We start from the raw sequence: 17,002 nt of genomic DNA on the forward strand, positions 1-17,002 counted from the left end.
ATTGTTTGGTGGAAAACGTGCCAATTATATAACAAAAAATCATGTTAGATTCAAATGTTTATAGAAATATAGAATTGGCGTTGTCCGTCCGTCTGTCAGTCCGTCCGTCCGTCTGTCACAAAACCTGTTTGGGCTACCTAAATCTTAGAAACTTTATCAATATATCTTCATAGTTATATAGATATCAATGCAGAGACATGTAATGAACAAGAACCATAATCCTACACTTTATTTAATTAGAGCTATTGCCCTTTTTTTTGTATTATGCAACTTTTCAGGGCTAATTTTATCTCAGATACGATACAAAAGTTCAACATGTAACTTAATGGGTGTGTAGAAATAAATGGGAAGAATTGCCATGCACAAAATCCTTAACCCTCCACCTTTTAAAGTAAAAGTTATTACCCTTTGTTTTTGTTGTATGATGTGACTTTTCAAGGCTTTATCTCACATACGCTACAAGATTTCAGCATGAAACTTCTTGGGTGTGTAGATATCAATGAGGAGAATTGCAATTCATAACTAGAAATGGCAAGCAGAAGCCGAAGCGTATACCCACGCAGCATGTTTGACCCAGTGGCACCCCAGGGTTGGTAATGGGGCCATGCATAGTTGAGATTGAGCGTATTATCATAAGATATGTTCAGTATCAATTTGAAGTAGCCCGTCTGTAGATCTGCCGTGGAATCATATGGAATTCTATGGAAATCGTAAGATGGAATTCCGTGGAGTATTGGCACTAACTTTCCATCCGATTCCATGCAATCAATGGAAAAGTGAAAAAAAACAGAAGGGGGACTTGATATGGGATGGAATTCCATAAAATGCCGTGGAATTCCATAGAATTCCGTGGCATTCCATATAATGCCGTGGAATTCCATAGAATGCCGTGGAATTCCATAGAATGCCGTGGAATTCCATAGAATGCCGTGGAATTCCATGGAACGCCGTGGAATTCCATGGAACGCTGTGGAATTCCATGGAATGCCGTGGAATTCCATAGAATGCCGTGGAATTCCATGAAAAGCTATGGAATTTAATATAAAGCTGGAATAAAATAGAAATAAAAACAGATTATAGATCAAAGGCATTTTATTGATTTTGAAAAACAAATGTGAATGTAACTAAAGGTTTCATCATAGAAGTTAAGCAAGAACAAGATCTGGCATCAATCATTTACCACACACATGCAGTCACAGTACATATTCAAAAATGAGTGGTTTTACATTTTCATAAAGTACCAACTCTCTTAACCACAGGCATGCATGCACACATTCAAAAACACATCCATAAACATGCACGCATATACAGGTGAGAACAGAAAAACTTATAAAAGGCACAATATAAAACATAGAAGTAGAATTTTACATTTATCTTATGACAAATATACTTCCTTTTTCACATATGTTCATAAACACACACAATTACATGCACACACACATCACACACAATTGTTCTAGAGTTTTTTCTCATAAATTTTAACGTTCAACAACTGTTCCTTATTAATTCTAGAACACTTTCAGTAAGATAACAGAAGTTCAGTTCTAGTTGATGTGTTCCAGTAAAATTCTAGAAAAGTTCCGAAGGTTAACTTCAAATATTTACGTCTGAAACCAACTTTCTAGAAAACAAATTCCCATGCAGACAGCCAGTATTCAAGTACTGAGCATAGTTAATAATAATACATAACAAATTAACAACTGTTGTAAATTTGTTATTTATTATACTATGCTCAGTACTGTTGAACACGGACTTAATTCAATTATCCAAGTTTCAAATTCCTAAATTAAAAAAAAAAACAAATAAATTAAGACAAAAAACAAACACAAAATACAATTCACAAAATAAATAACTGGTCTTTTTTTTACAAGAAGTAACCAAAATAAAACATGTCACCAGCCACAGACTGCCAGGCTTAACACAGAGGCTAAAAATGTTTGTCCAAGTCTTCCACTGCCATTTTCCTTTTCTTCTGAGAATATTGAACACCAGTCACTGCCTCCGGGTCCTTTTTGGTATGAGGTACATTGTATACTGCTCACATGTGCTCTACAGAATAAAAAATCATAAAAATGTCTAAAGCAAAGAGTTATTTACATTCAAACTATAACAAGAGATTGCAAAGCAATATGGTCCCCTACCTGTTAAACTTCACTATTTTAAGTTTGTTAAATATATTTGTTGCCATAGCAACCAGAATTCTTGCATTATAAACAACATGAAATGACGTGCAAAATGTCCTTATTGTCATCTGTTCATGTTTCAAGTTTCATGAAAAAATACTTAGAACTTTTAAAGTTATCCCAGGATCCAGAAAAGTGAAAATGACTTAGACTAATATATTGAATTCCAAAAAGACAAAATACTTTCAGGTGGTTAACATTAAATAACTTATCTAGCCCACGGCATGACAATATTTACCATGAATTTGTAGCCCTGTAAGTCCTCTAGGTAAATGCGCTTAAAGAGCCGCTTTGCTGTTGGATTATTTCCCTGCCAAACTCTGCAGTATCTTCCATCAACTGGTCAATGGTAATTAAAGCACATAATGAAAATGTATAGGGAACGTAATTCATGAATTGTTTTAAATATTAAGTTGTTAAATGGTCTTTAGAAAGAGAACTAAAAACGAAGTGAATACATCGCAAAGCACTAAGCATAACTTAATTTGTTGGTATGATTAGTACAAATTTATTATTGCTATAATTAGAATGATGTGTAATTCTATTGGTATGAAAATGCTTACTCAGATACCTAAAAACCAATTCCATTGGTTTAATTTTTTATTTACAAGCAAAAACGTTGAATTGATATCCCCCGCCAATATGCTTCTGGACACATAAGTATTATATTTGACACTCAAACAAGCATTTTTTAAAGATACAAAGGGCCATAACCCCGTTTTTAACAGATGGTGTACAATGCCATTTTGCGTGCATTATCCTCTTATCCATATATATACTCGAACCAGGTTTCAATGGAATCCGCCAAAGCACTTCCAGGATATGGCCTTGGACACACAAAAAAGCATTTTTTCAAGGTACAAAGGGCCATAACTCTGTTATTAACTAATGGTGTACAATACCATTAGGCATGCATCATCCTCTTATCCATATACATACTCACACCAAGTTTCAGTGAAATCTGCCAAAGCACTTCCAAGATATGGCTACGGACGGATGGAAAGACGGACAGACGGAAGGATGGAAGGACGGACAGACAACGCCAAAACAATATCCCTCCGCCTATGGCGGGGGATAATAATAAACATTAACACCATTAATGAGCATTGAGTGCTCAACATGCACAGTACAAAACTTCCTTAGCCTCAGTTCTATAACCTTGCATGATAAAATTCCGATACTACATTCAACGTTATTAATTTCTCCACATAGGTCTTATTACTTCCTTTTTCAACCTGCAAACTCCACTAAGTGAAAATTTGGGTGACAGCTGCTTTTAAACTAATATTTGCCATACTAAAACCTCAAATATCACATAAAAAGGTCTACAATAATGTCATAAGAAGATTAAATTTAAAGGAATATTTAGAAATAATAAAAATCACAAACCTTCAGTTGTTGTTCTATTCCTAGACAGCCTGCTCAAACACTGTATGCATCACTCTTTAACAATATTTCATGTCAATTTCCAAATGATATAAATACATAAGTATTTGAAGAAAGTGTTTTTAATGGAAAAACTAATGAACTCTTCTGTTTGTTAAATTTCTTTAACTTTATTTTAACAAGTTAAACCAGTACATTGTCCACCATGTTTAATGTTTCAATCTAACAGGTAAACTTTCTGTATTTGAATTCAGCCAATTAGAAAAGGCTGTTATATCTTATAACCAATAGATTTGCAGCAAACATACCCAACATCTGACTCACAGCACACGCGCTGGTCTTATCAGATAGATTGTTATTTGACAACCTGGACTGGCTGAGTTTGATATTGAGAAAAAACAGTGTATATACCACTTGGACAGGGTTAAGGAATTTAAACTTGTAGAAATTGCTTTCAAAGTAACAACTACTCCTACTTTTGCAGAACTACTACTTTAATTACTACAACATCAACAACACCACCACCAACAACAACAGCAACAATAACAGCAGCAACAACAACAGCAGCAGCAACAGCAACAAAAACAGCAGCAGCAACAACTGCTTCTACTGCAACAACTGCTACTACTGCTACTTCTATTGCTACTACTATTGCTACAGAAACTGTTAATGCTACTACTTCTACTACTACTAGCTACCACCACAACCTCTACTGATATAAAAAACACTACTGCTACTACATCAATTACTACAACAACAACACCTACTACAACAACATTAACTACTACTACTTATACAGCTACTACAACTACTACTACTACTGCTGCTGCTGCTGTCGCTACTATGAAGTCTATTAGGCTATTTGTAAGTGTAAGGTGTTCTATATGTGTTCTTATTCCCCATTAGAACTTTTGTAGAACTTACTGGTTCTTAAAGCATTCTAGATGTGTTCTAGAACTACATTTTAAAACATTTTTAGAAATTTCTTGACCATTTTTTGTCCTTGAAATGTTCTAAAAAGGTTCTTGAAATTATTGGAACAGTTTCAGTCCTAAGCCATTTTCCAAAAATGTTCTGGATTTATTCTAAAAAAACTGTTTTGGAACAATTCCAGAACATATGTTTTAGAACACAAATATGGAACAGTTCCAGAACTGTTCCAATTTCTAGAACAAATTTATAATTATCTTTATTGCATTTTCTTTTAAATACAAAATACATAATGCAAATATATTCATACATGTATTAAACTACAAATACATTTCAGACAACCAGCAAAAATTTATAAGTTATTTTCCATTGATTTCCATCCAAGAAAATGTATAAGTTATTTTCCATAACGATTTCCGTTGAAAAAAATGGCTAAGTCCAACTTTCCATGGTGTTTTCCATACATTCCGTGGAAATGCATGGAATTTTAGTCGAGATTCCGTGGAATTCCATAACAGCTTAAGATGGAAAATTGGCAAGTGGATGGAATTCCATCAAATTCCATGGATTTCCATCGATTTCCGTAGAATTCCATAACATTTTCTATGGAATTCCATAGAAAAGTGCTAATGACTATGGAAGATCTACAGACGGGTGATCGGTGCAGAAATGAAGAATTTAATGTAAAATTACTTAAAAAAATGAGTGAAAATATCTGACCCAGCCCCACCCCAACCCCCATAACTTTTGACCCAGGGGTCAGATCAAAATTCCAAATAGTGGACTGTCGCACATATGCTCATAGCTGCCATGTGTGTAAGTTTCAAAGTTCTAGTGCTAATAGTGTATTAGGCGATAGTGGCCAGGAGAGACGGTCACAGACCGCAGAGATTACCACATAATAGATTTCAAAATTTTAAAATGCGGACCCTAAGTTCAAGGTGAAGGTTACAGGGGTCAACACTTTTATGCACATGGAAAGGTCTTGTCTAGATACACATGCGTATCAAATATGAAAGCAATATCTGAAGGGACACTGAAGTAAGTAGCTTTTTTTGAATCGCGGTCGCAGATTTTGAAACAAACCTGAACGCAAACTCCAAATTCATGCGCATGGAAAGGTGTTGTCCAGATGCACATGCGTAATAAATATGAAAGTAATATTTGAAGTGACACAGTAGGTATGAGCCTTTTCGAATCGCGGTCGCAGATTTCGAAACCTGAACGCTGACCTCAAGTTCAAGGTCACAGGGGTCAACAATTGTATGCGCATGGAAAGGTGTTGTCAAGATAAACATGCATACCAAATATGAAAGCAGTATCTGAAGGGGCATAGTAGTTATGGGCCTTTTTCGAATCGCGGTCGCAAATTTCGAAACCTGAACGCTGACTTCAAGTTCAAAGTTCAGTTTAAAGTTACTGTGTAATTATTTGTTATATCACTGATGCCCATGGTGTAAAAGCTGGACTAGCCGTTGGGATTACATTGGTAACAAATATGGTATAATAATTGCAAAATGAATTTGTTCTGTAATATTTTCTGATAGCTTATGAATTTGCAATGTTTTTGTCCCCTACCCGTTTCACCGGAGGGGACATAATGGTTTGCGCCCCAGTGGGCATCCAACATTGCTGCAACATTGTATTTAGGTTGCATTCGAACGTTGCAGTTTTGTTGTACCAATGGTCTTTATGAAAGTTTTCCCGACGTTTTTTTCGAACATTGCTGCAACGTTGTATTTAGGTTGCATTAAAACGCAGTATTTTTAAATTCTATTTTTGTAAATAATATAGAATAAAAATTTTTTTTACTGCCAACCGCTCTTTCTATACGTATCGGCAGTTTTATGGACATTTTCGAGTTCATTTTTAGAAAGAACCATTATTTGATGTATATAGAGGAGTTAATGAAACGCTCCCCGAGTGGGAAACGAACCCACCAACTCCCGATCGCTAGGCGGACACCTCATCCACTACACCAAGGCGACAATTGAAAGTTTCAGACAAAAATGGTGACTATTTATTTTTTTGTTGACACTTTGAAACTAGAATCTACCATTTTAATTCATAACACAACTTAAACAAAATATTTTATCTGGCGATTTTGAGTTAAAGTTCATCTATCTTTAAGTTTAAGCAACTGATCTGTAAAATTTAAAAAATTGAATTTCTAAAATTTACAAGAAATCATATTTTCGTTGATGCTATGCATGAACTGTATTATTATAAAGTATGATTCCTACTCGGGGAGCATTTTATTATCTCCTCTTTAGACACTAAGTACTGGTTCTTTCTAGGAAACAGATTCGACAGTGTGCATATCTGCCGATAATACTCGAAAGAGTGGTTGGCAGTTAATTGTTTGTTTATTTTTTAATTTTTTTTTATTATTAAAAAAAAAGAATTAAAAAATACTACGTTTGAATGCAACCTTAATACAACGTTGCAGCAATGTTTGGAAAAAAAGCGTTGGGAAAACTTTCATCATTAAAACACCATTGTGACAACCAATCTGCAACGTTTGAATGCAACCTAAATACAACGTTGTAGCAACGTTGGAAAAAAAAGTCGGGAAAACTTTCATATACACCATTGTGACAACCAAACTGCAACGTTTGAATGCAACCTAAATACAACGTTGCAGCAATGTTAGAAAAAAACGTGGGGAAAACTTTCATATACACCATTGTGACAACCAAACTGCAACGTTTGAATGCAACCTAAATACAACGTTGCAGCAACGTTGGAAAAAAACGTCGGGAAAACTATCATATACACCATTGTGACAACCAAACTGCAAGGTTTGAATGCAACCTAAATACAACGTTGCAGCAACGTTGGAAAAAAAACGTCGGAAAAACTTTTATATACACCATTGTGACAACCAAATTGCAACGTGTGAATGCAACCTAAATACAACGTTGCAGCAACGTTGGAAAAAAAACGTCGGAAAAACTTTCATATACACCATTGTGACAACCCAACTGCAACATTTGATGTAACATCCGGATAATGTTTTGTATGCAACGTTGTTGCAACGCTCGGTAATGGTTGCCGATGTTGCGACCTAAATATTACATTGCAGCAACGTTCGCACAATGTTTGATGCCCACTAGGGCTTTGTCTGTCTGTCAGTCGGTCACACTTTTCTGGATCCTGCGATAACTTTAAAAGTTATTAATATTTGTTTATGAAACTTGAAACATGGATAGATGGCAATATGAACATTATGCACGCCATTTCAATGTTTTGTCCTACGTAAGAAAATCAGGTTGCTATGGCAACAAATAAAAAAAAATCTGACAATGGTGGAATTTCTGACAATGGTGGAGCAATAGTCTTGTTTTGTCATGCGTCTGTGTGTCATTTCCTGGAAGGATATATTTTATTAAGACATTATAGATAAAACTACTTTGAACAAATGTTCTAAAAACTATGCAAAAGAGATATCTAAGACCATCATGTTCAAATTATGCCATATGTAAGACATCATTTTCCTACAGGCTTAATTTTACAGATTTGGGATCATTGGATGAACATATAAGGTTGATCCCTATATGTTTTCTCAGACTTCATAACGCCATTTCAAAGTTTGAAGCTTATACATTGTAAATGATATTAAAAGTTTTAATTTAACAATTTGTATGGCCACATTAAATTCTTGTAATTTAATATTCGCCCTCTAAATACTGCAGAATGAAGATTTAATACTAAGTCATAAGCGCACACTTCAATCACTGCTTGAAAACAGTGAATGTTCTTCTTAACATTAGGAAGATTATAGACAGATGGTATATTGATAGTGAGAAGTGTTTGTTTTATTTGTATGATAGAACTTTTCAGGGCAATATCTCAGATAGGCTACACTAATTCAACATGAAACTTCATGAATGTGTAGAAAGTAATGGGAAGATGTGCAATGTACAATAACCATAACCCTGCACTTTTTTAAGAGTTTATGCCCTTTGTTGTGTTTGTATGATGTAACGTTTAAGGCTTTACATGTATCTTATAGACTACAATATTTCAACATGAACAGTCATGGGTGTGAAGCAGGGATCATATTTTTTTCAGTTTTGTCGGTCCTAGACCGATTGGTGTCATGAAAGACCCATTGAAAATCCCAAACAGTCGGTCCAATTCTGTTTGCTAAAATTCCAATGCCATGAAATGGATTACACAGTGCACATGCTAACACCTTATTATCATTCTTATCTCGATTAGGTGTGATAAGGCGTACTATGACCCCAAGCAGCGGAGATTCGCGCGGTTGTGTATTAGTCATGCGTGAATAACCCGTGTCAATATCAATCGATAATTTCAATGGCTTATACCTAGCACACTAATTAATCGGTCCGTAATGTGTACTCGTCCACGATAAAATCGTTGACAGTTATTTGGGAGATGAAAACCTCAATGTTTACAGTTATCCACGTGGACAGTGTGCATTTCATGCATGAAACAGTAAACTTTCATATAAACAAAGAAGAAAATCGGATATTCTGCAATAATGATGGACTTACCTGAAAGCAAGCTCTGTAACTAAACAAAACATACCGATACATTTTCCACCAGCGTAATAATCCGGCAATAAATGAATGAAAGTCGTGGATCTGATCGACAGAACAGCCGAAAGTTTTATGGGCTGACATTCACATAAAATAGTACACAAGGAAAATAATATACATTGTATAAATCTTTAGTAAAAAATGTGTTAGAATCGAAATAACTCGTGTACTTTATTGTTTGTTGTTGAATAACCACGACTGGAAGTTTAGATGCGTGATTTCAAATCACACAGAATGACAGAATAATAATATTGATAACGATGAAAAGTCAGATAAAACAGCACAGGAAACAACAATGAAATAGCAAATGATAGAACCAATGAGAAAACTTGTATGTTCCGTTAAAAAAATGCTTAAGGGAATTAAATTTGTACATTTATTATACCACCTTCATGAATGGCAAAATCAATGGTTTATATTTTAACGAATTTGTCATGATTTTGGATATACATTTTCGGACACTTTTTCCCCATTTAAATCCGGGAGGCGGAAAACTACAACGGGCGAGGCATGGTATGGTATTGCGCAAGGGGGGGGTTAGGGGGCTAGGGTTAGGGTTAGTGTTAGGGGTCGGGTTAGGGTTTGGGTTAGCCTAAACCCAACCCTAACCCTTCCCCTAACCCTTTTTTGGGGTTATCACCCCTGACCATGCCTCGCCCGTTGTAGTTTTCCGCCTCCCTTTAAATCCAGACCAATTGATGTTGCGGGAAAATATGATCCCTGGTGTGTAGATATCAATGAGGAGAATTGCAATTCATTAACACCATTACCTTACCATTATTACTACCTTTTAATTACCACACTTAATTATTATTCTGTTTATCAAGGTATTTGCACCGATCCATAAACAAAGTTTATCATTTCAACAACTTTTCTTGTTTTTATAAGATATAATGTGACTGTGGCTTTTATTTGCCTGCACACGTTACGACAAAGTCGTCTGCACTGTAATTTTTCATTCATCCCGCTATTTAAAAATTGATTACCACCATCTTAATATTTAGCCTGAAAGCACATTGCTCACTAACAGTGCCTTTGTCATTCATCATGCAATTTTAATATGATGCACTTCACATGTTATCCATTGGAGATTGTGTGTCATGTGTAACAATCTTCTCTCTAGTAGCTCAAATGGCAAGTAAAGAATCAGAGATCAAATTTGTGTCATGTGTAACAATCTTCTCTCTAGTAGCTCAAATGTCAAGTAAAGAATCAGAGATCAAATGTGTGTCATGTGTAACAATCTTCTCTCTAGTAGTTCAAATGTCAAGTAAAGAATCAGAGATCAAATGTGTGTCATGTGTAACAATCTTCTCTCTAGTAGCTCAAATGTGAAGTAAAATATCAGAGATCAAATTTGTGTCATGTGTAACAATCTTCTCTCTAGTAGCTCAAATGTCAAGTAAAGAATCAGATATCAAATGTGTGTCATGTGTAACAATCTTCTCTCTAGTAGCTCAAATGTCAAGTAAAATATCAGAGATCAAATGTGTGTCATGTGTAACAATCTTCTCTCTAGTAGCTCAAATGTCAAGTAAAGATTCAGAGATCAAATGTGTGTCATGTGTAACAATCTCTCTAGTAGCTCAAATGTCAAGTAAAGAATCTAGAGATCAAATGTGTGTCATGTGTAACAATCTTCTCTCTAGTAGCTCAAATGTCAAGTAAAATATCAGAGATCAAATGTGTGTCATGTGTAACAATCTCTCTAGTAGCTCAAATGTCAAGTAAAGAATCAGAGATCAAATGTGTGTCATGTGTAACAATCTTCTCTCTAGTAGCTCAAATGTGAAGTAAAATATCAGAGATCAAATGTGTGTCATGTGTAACAATCTTCTCTCTAGTAGCTCAAATGTCAAGTAAAGATTCAGAGATCAAATGTGTGTCATGTGTAACAATCTCTCTAGTAGCTCAAATGTCAAGTAAAGAATCAGAGATCAAATGTGTGTCATGTGTAACAATCTTCTCTCTAGTAGTTCAAAGGTCAAGTAAAGAATCAGATATCAAATGTGTGTCATGTGTAACAATCTTCTCTCTAGTAGCTCAAATGTCAAGTAAAGACTCAGAGATCAAATGTGTGTCATGTGTAACAATCTTCTCTCTAGTAGCTCAAATGTAAAGTAAAGAATCAGAGATCAAATGTGTGTCATTTGTAACAATCTTCTCTCTAGTAGCTAAAATGTCAAGTAAAGAATCAGAGATCAAATGTGTGTCATGTGTAACAATCTTCTCTCTAGTAGCTCAAATGTCAAGTAAAATATCAGAGATCAAATGTGTGTCATACGTAACAATCTTCTCTCTAGTAGCTCAAATGTCAAGTAAAGAATCAGAGATCAAATGTGTGTCATGTGTAACAATCTTCTCTCTAGTAGTTCAAATGTCAAGTAAAGAATCAGAGATCAAATTTGTGTCATGTGTAACAATCTTTTCTCTAGTAGCTCAAATGTCAAGTAAAGATTCAGAGATCAAATTTGTGTCATGTGTAACAATCTCTCTAGTAGCTCAAATGTCAAGTAAAGAATCAGAGATCAAATGTGTGTCATGTGTAACAATCTTTTCTCTAGTAGCTCAAATGTCAAGTAAAATATCAGAGATCAAATGTGTGTCATGTGTAACAATCTTCTCTCTAGTAGTTCAAATGTCAAGTAAAGAATCAGAGATCAAATGTGTGTCATGTGTAACAATCTTTTCTCTAGTAGCTCAAATGTCAAGTAAAGGATCAGAGATCAAATGTGTGTCATGTGTAACAATCTCTCTAGTAGCTCAAATGTCAAGTAAAGAATCAGAGATCAAATGTGTGTCATGTGTAACAATCTTCTCTCTAGTAGTTCAAATGTCAAGTAAAGAATCAGAGATCAAATGTGTGTCATGTGTAACAATCTTCTCTCTAGTAGTTCAAATGTCAAGTAAAGAATCAGAGATCAAATGTGTGTCATGTGTAACAATCTTCTCTCTAGTAGCTCAAATGATAAGTAAAGAATCAGAGATCAAATGTGTGTCATGTGTAACAATCTTCTCTCTAGTAGCTCAAATGTCAAGTAAAGATTCAGAGATCAAATATGTGTCATGTGTAACAATCTTCTCTTTAGTAGTTCAAATGTCAAGTAAAGATTCAGAGATCAAAGGTCAGGTTCAAACGTCCCGTACAGGCCAAATGTCTGATTTTAGCAAATTACAAATTGTCTGCAAATTGTCTAACATTGTATGCATGTTTGTTGTTCCGATGCTTGTTATCAAACCACTCGTGGTTTAATTACTACGCAAACCATTGGTTATTACCGCAATAACCAACGCTTACACGTTGATTATTTCTTAAACATGTAGCTTTTATTCCTGTAGTATCCTTGCCCCGAATGGTGCTTGTATTATGTAAGTGTAATAATTGTGTGTCTTGACAACCTTTGCTGGTTTTCAGAGTTTCCCATCATGGACAAGGATTTATTAATCTAAAGGCCGTGACTTTAAGCTTTTGTTCCAAGCTGGGGTTTCGTTTAGCATTCAATGTTAAAATAACAAACGTAGCATAATGTAGGCAAATAGATTTGAAAAGAAGTCCGGAGTATGGTTGTTAGTAGAACGGACCTGATTCTGAACTTCCCACCATTACAGTTAATACAACTCAAAAAGGACTGTACACATTATAAGCGTTTTATTTTATTTACGCTTCTGAATTAATAAGGCATTGAACATTATTTCAACAATAAATATACTATAGCCAATGATGAGATGGCGTACCACTTCAAACCACTTCTATAATCTATATTACAAAATATTGAAACAAAAACATATCAATTGCACGGCAGTGTGTATACCTAAGTGTGGGTCAAAATCTGGTTTTCACCAAAGTGAGCTCTCAGGGTTACAAGGCATTAACATCGAAATGTTAATCAACATAGCCGTCTGTATGATTAATGAGTTCAATCTTTCTCTGATATTTATTTTTTAGCACGGCTGTTTTCAGAGAAAACCCGAGGTAATGTCATAGCCAGCTAGTCGTGTCATCCGCCGTCTGCCGTCCGCGTCGTGCTAAAACCTTTACATTTTGCTTTAAAATCAAAGTGCTTCCACCTACATCTTTGAAACTTCATATGTAGATACACCTTGATGAGTTCTACACGCCACACCCATTTTGGGGTCACTAGGTCAAAGGTCAAGGTAACTGTGACCGCTTAAAAAAATTCTGACAAGCTTTCATTTATTTAAAACTGCACCTGCAGCCGAGCGCTGGCACCTGTTATGCGCTGCTCTTGTTAAGATATATTGATCAATTATCTTATTGTGTATTTAAGAATGTTTATGTGATATTAATACTTAATTGTTTTGTAAAGCAAATTTTTATCAGGATATTGTATTTGTTACCTAATAAGAATCCAATAATCTGACGACATATGCTTAATCCGGTTCATGATTGCTCAAATGTCAAGTAAAGAATCAGAGATCAAATGTGTGTCATGTGTAACAGATCCAGTGACCGGGTACCGGTCTGTGTCATAGACCGTTCCGGTCACCGTAGATGTTGACACTACCTTGTCAGTACTCTACAAAGGTAGACGCAGCCGCGTTTCTACTGTGAGTCACAGACGTAAACGCGTAGTGTCTGATGTTTCCGGCTTCTCCTCCACCTCAGGCTCGTCGTCGTATGACTCATCGTCTACTTCAGCTAGCCCTCATCATTATCGGAGTGGACGTCGTTCACGCTCACCGAGTGTTTCTCGGCGTAGATTGCCTCGTAAAGAGCGATCACGCCAGCGCTCTGGGAGACGTTTGATCAGGAAACATCATTCCCAGCGCCGCCGAACAGTGTCTCGGCATCGCAGGGATAAGGGACATAGACCTTCCTCTATTAGGCGCTCTCGGACTCCTAGGTCCCCTAGTCGATCCTTCTCTGAGGAATCTATTGACACCCTTCCACCTGTGTTGGCCTCTATTTTGGCCTCAACACACACTTCAGCCGTTCCTAAACTTTTTTAATTAAGAGAATTGAAAATACAACAGATCATGTGGATCAAAAAGACTGTGTTCAATTGAACTTATAGCAAGACTCCAGATAGGAGCAAAGGGTATCAAAGCTGCCAATACACCTCATTAAATCCTTTGTCATTGGTGCTAATTAGAATCGCATCATGAAGACGATACTAATGCGTAGCCACACAATTTAAATGAGATTGGAAAACTCCCTTTATATTGAGCTTTACATTTCCCTTTCCCTTTTATTATCATATTCAAAAGGGATAAGAACATGTTTCGGTAATTCGTTTTTAAATTTACGTTAGTACATACATTTTTATTTATTGCCTGCTTACTACATGTATAGTGCTCAGTATTCCACAGCGAATTCTGCATTTCTGATTCATTAAATACAGTATGATATATCTGGTAAAAAGTGTTGAGTTATCTGGAATCGAAGTTCCATTGTCTTTTAGATGATCGGTAAAAGAAGTGTCCATGAAATTTGACATCCGACTTAAAACATTTGAATTTCCTCAAATACGTTATTCAACTAAAATTTAGCATGTTGTTACATTAATGGACATTCTGATCTTTTATTTCGATTAGTTGGCACGTTCTTCATTTATTTCCAAGTATTTTAATTTTGTTGAAATACTTACTGATCATTGAATTTATGACGATTATCAATTAAATTTTATCTCATTTTTTATAATCCACTGTTTTTTTTCACGACTTTCTTGCTCCGAAATACGAAGTACTATACCATTAATCGACCTAACAATGTTACGTTTCTGAAAACAAAATGAACCGAACATAAATGCAAAAAAGCTGAAGAACTCAACTCTTGCGCGTGGCTTTTGTTGTTATCTGGTATCGAAGTGCCATCTCTTATAAATTGTGAAAATAATTAATTGAGCATTGTTCAAATTTGTGAAAATATGAGTCTCAAACTGTTCAAATTTGTGGAAAAAAATAAGTCGCTAACTGTCGAAAAATGTTAAAAAATGAGTTGCACACTTTTTAAAATACTGACCATTTGCATTGCATTTCAGTTTAAAAAAATTCATAATTATTTTTTATTTAAAGTTTTTTACGGCCATTTCATTTGCCTATATTATCATTTTTTTATAATGATATTATAAAGGTATAAAAGTATATTTATCGTACCCAGGGTATGTGTAAGTATACTTAAGAGTACCTGAAGTGCATGTAAGTACATGTAGTACCTGTGCCAACAATGACCAATGTAGCCTTACTAACTGTAAAATAATTATATCTCACCAACTACCTTAGCCTTGTTGTGTTTATCGACCTGAAATTTATGACAAATCTTGCTTTTTTACTTTAATTTTTCATTCAATTGATTATGCAAATTTTGACTGATCTTGTGGGAAATTATTTGAATATTTGGATTTTAATGAAGACAAGCCAAAAGTGTCATTTTATTTTACAAACGAATCTAAAATGTATTTTAATGTTGTGTGTTTGTCACGCATAATTCAGTGTTTTCCAGAAAAAATTGAGTAGCCAGTTATATGGCCGGCAACTATGCAGTAAAATGAAAGCATTTGTGACATTTAACTTGATATATTAGGGGAAAGTAGCCGGCATCTAGACTAAATGTAACCGGCGAAATGGCCGACTGCCTGTACTTACAGAGAACACTGATAATGGTAAACTAAATAAAACAACTCACTGTGACTGGATTACCGCTTTGTAAAATTGTATTTTTGGGTCATAACGGTTAGCATTCAATACAAATGTTATTTAAAAATATTGTGGTTTAAAATTCATTTTGAGGATGGGATGAAAGAACAGAAAATGAAAGGGTATACAAGGATGAAAATAAGTGGTTTCCCGTGAGCCCGGGGCAAGTCGATTTTGGCCTGGGTAACTCAATTTCCAAAGTTGGTAGTCCGGCCGGGCATCTTGGTATTTTTAAAGCTTAAAACAATTCAGTGCAATAAAAATTGAATAATATGCATTCACTTATTATCATTTGGGCACAAACAATTGTACCGTGTGAAGACCCTACAAAAAAAGCTTATCTTTTTCTTACTTGGTACCTGGCGACACACATTTTCAAGTCTATTTCATTAAATTTATCATATATATTAATAAAAATGGCATTGTATGAACATGTTGTCATACTATAAGCAACATAGAAGCATAATATGAATTTATCTACATGTATAATAATTTGAGCTCATTCAATTTTACTGTGTTAGCACCATATATCAAGTTGCAGATTTTTTAAATATTCACCACGTACCCGCAGGCATTTACATTGATATCTCAGAAAAATAGACCTATATATTAATACACATGGCATCTAAAGAACATTTTATCATAGTTAAAGCAATATAGAGGCATGAAATGCATTTTTCTATTATGATATGTCCACAAATAATTTCACTAAGTGATGACCCAGCTTGAATTTGAGGCTTTGTTGAATATTAAATATTGACATACATTTTTAGTTGTATATCAGGAGTCAATACCAATACAATGTACATTAGTGAAAATGGTTTATTGTAGTTTCAGTGATATTCTGTGTATAAATTATTTCAACAAGATATAATTGTAAATCATTGCTAAAAAATGTGTATAAATAAAACAAAATTAAAAATAGACCGTTTATTTTTTCCCATTTATTTATATATATATCTATGTATACAAAAGTCATCTTTTGTTGTAAACAGTTATGTGACCTGTGTCAGAAAACGCCCAGTACAAATATATTATGGAATGATTTTTTCACTTATGTGGGTGTATGTTGGCTCAACTTCACACTATACAGTCATTGTAGTTTAATTGAAAAACGTATCTTACAATGTGAGATGAGTTCTGGGTTCAAGCCCCAGCAGTGGCCTATCAAGTGTGAAATACGGAGCCATTATGATTAAATATACACAGTTGTTTCTTTAAACAATACAATATAAGGAATAATGTTAAAGGGGCATTGTTGCTTAGCCATTTTGGGGA

At 34.9% G+C, this 17,002-nt stretch overlaps 1 long non-coding RNA gene across 1 annotated transcript; it reads right to left on the reverse strand.

Moving 5' to 3' along the window:
- Window positions 1–1,074: 1,074 nt before the first annotated feature.
- On the reverse strand, window positions 1,075–4,572 carry LOC127837175 (uncharacterized). The gene is made up of 3 exons (XR_008029159.1): window positions 3,573–4,572; window positions 2,422–2,522; window positions 1,075–2,049 (listed from the first exon to the last, which is right to left on the reverse strand). It is a non-coding gene; the product is annotated as an uncharacterized LOC127837175 (long non-coding RNA).
- Between the last annotated feature and the right edge of the window lie 12,430 nt (window positions 4,573–17,002).

Source organism: Dreissena polymorpha, chromosome 7 (genome assembly GCF_020536995.1).
Source record: "Dreissena polymorpha isolate Duluth1 chromosome 7, UMN_Dpol_1.0, whole genome shotgun sequence".
NCBI classification, from domain to species: Eukaryota; Metazoa; Mollusca; class Bivalvia; order Myida; family Dreissenidae; genus Dreissena; species Dreissena polymorpha.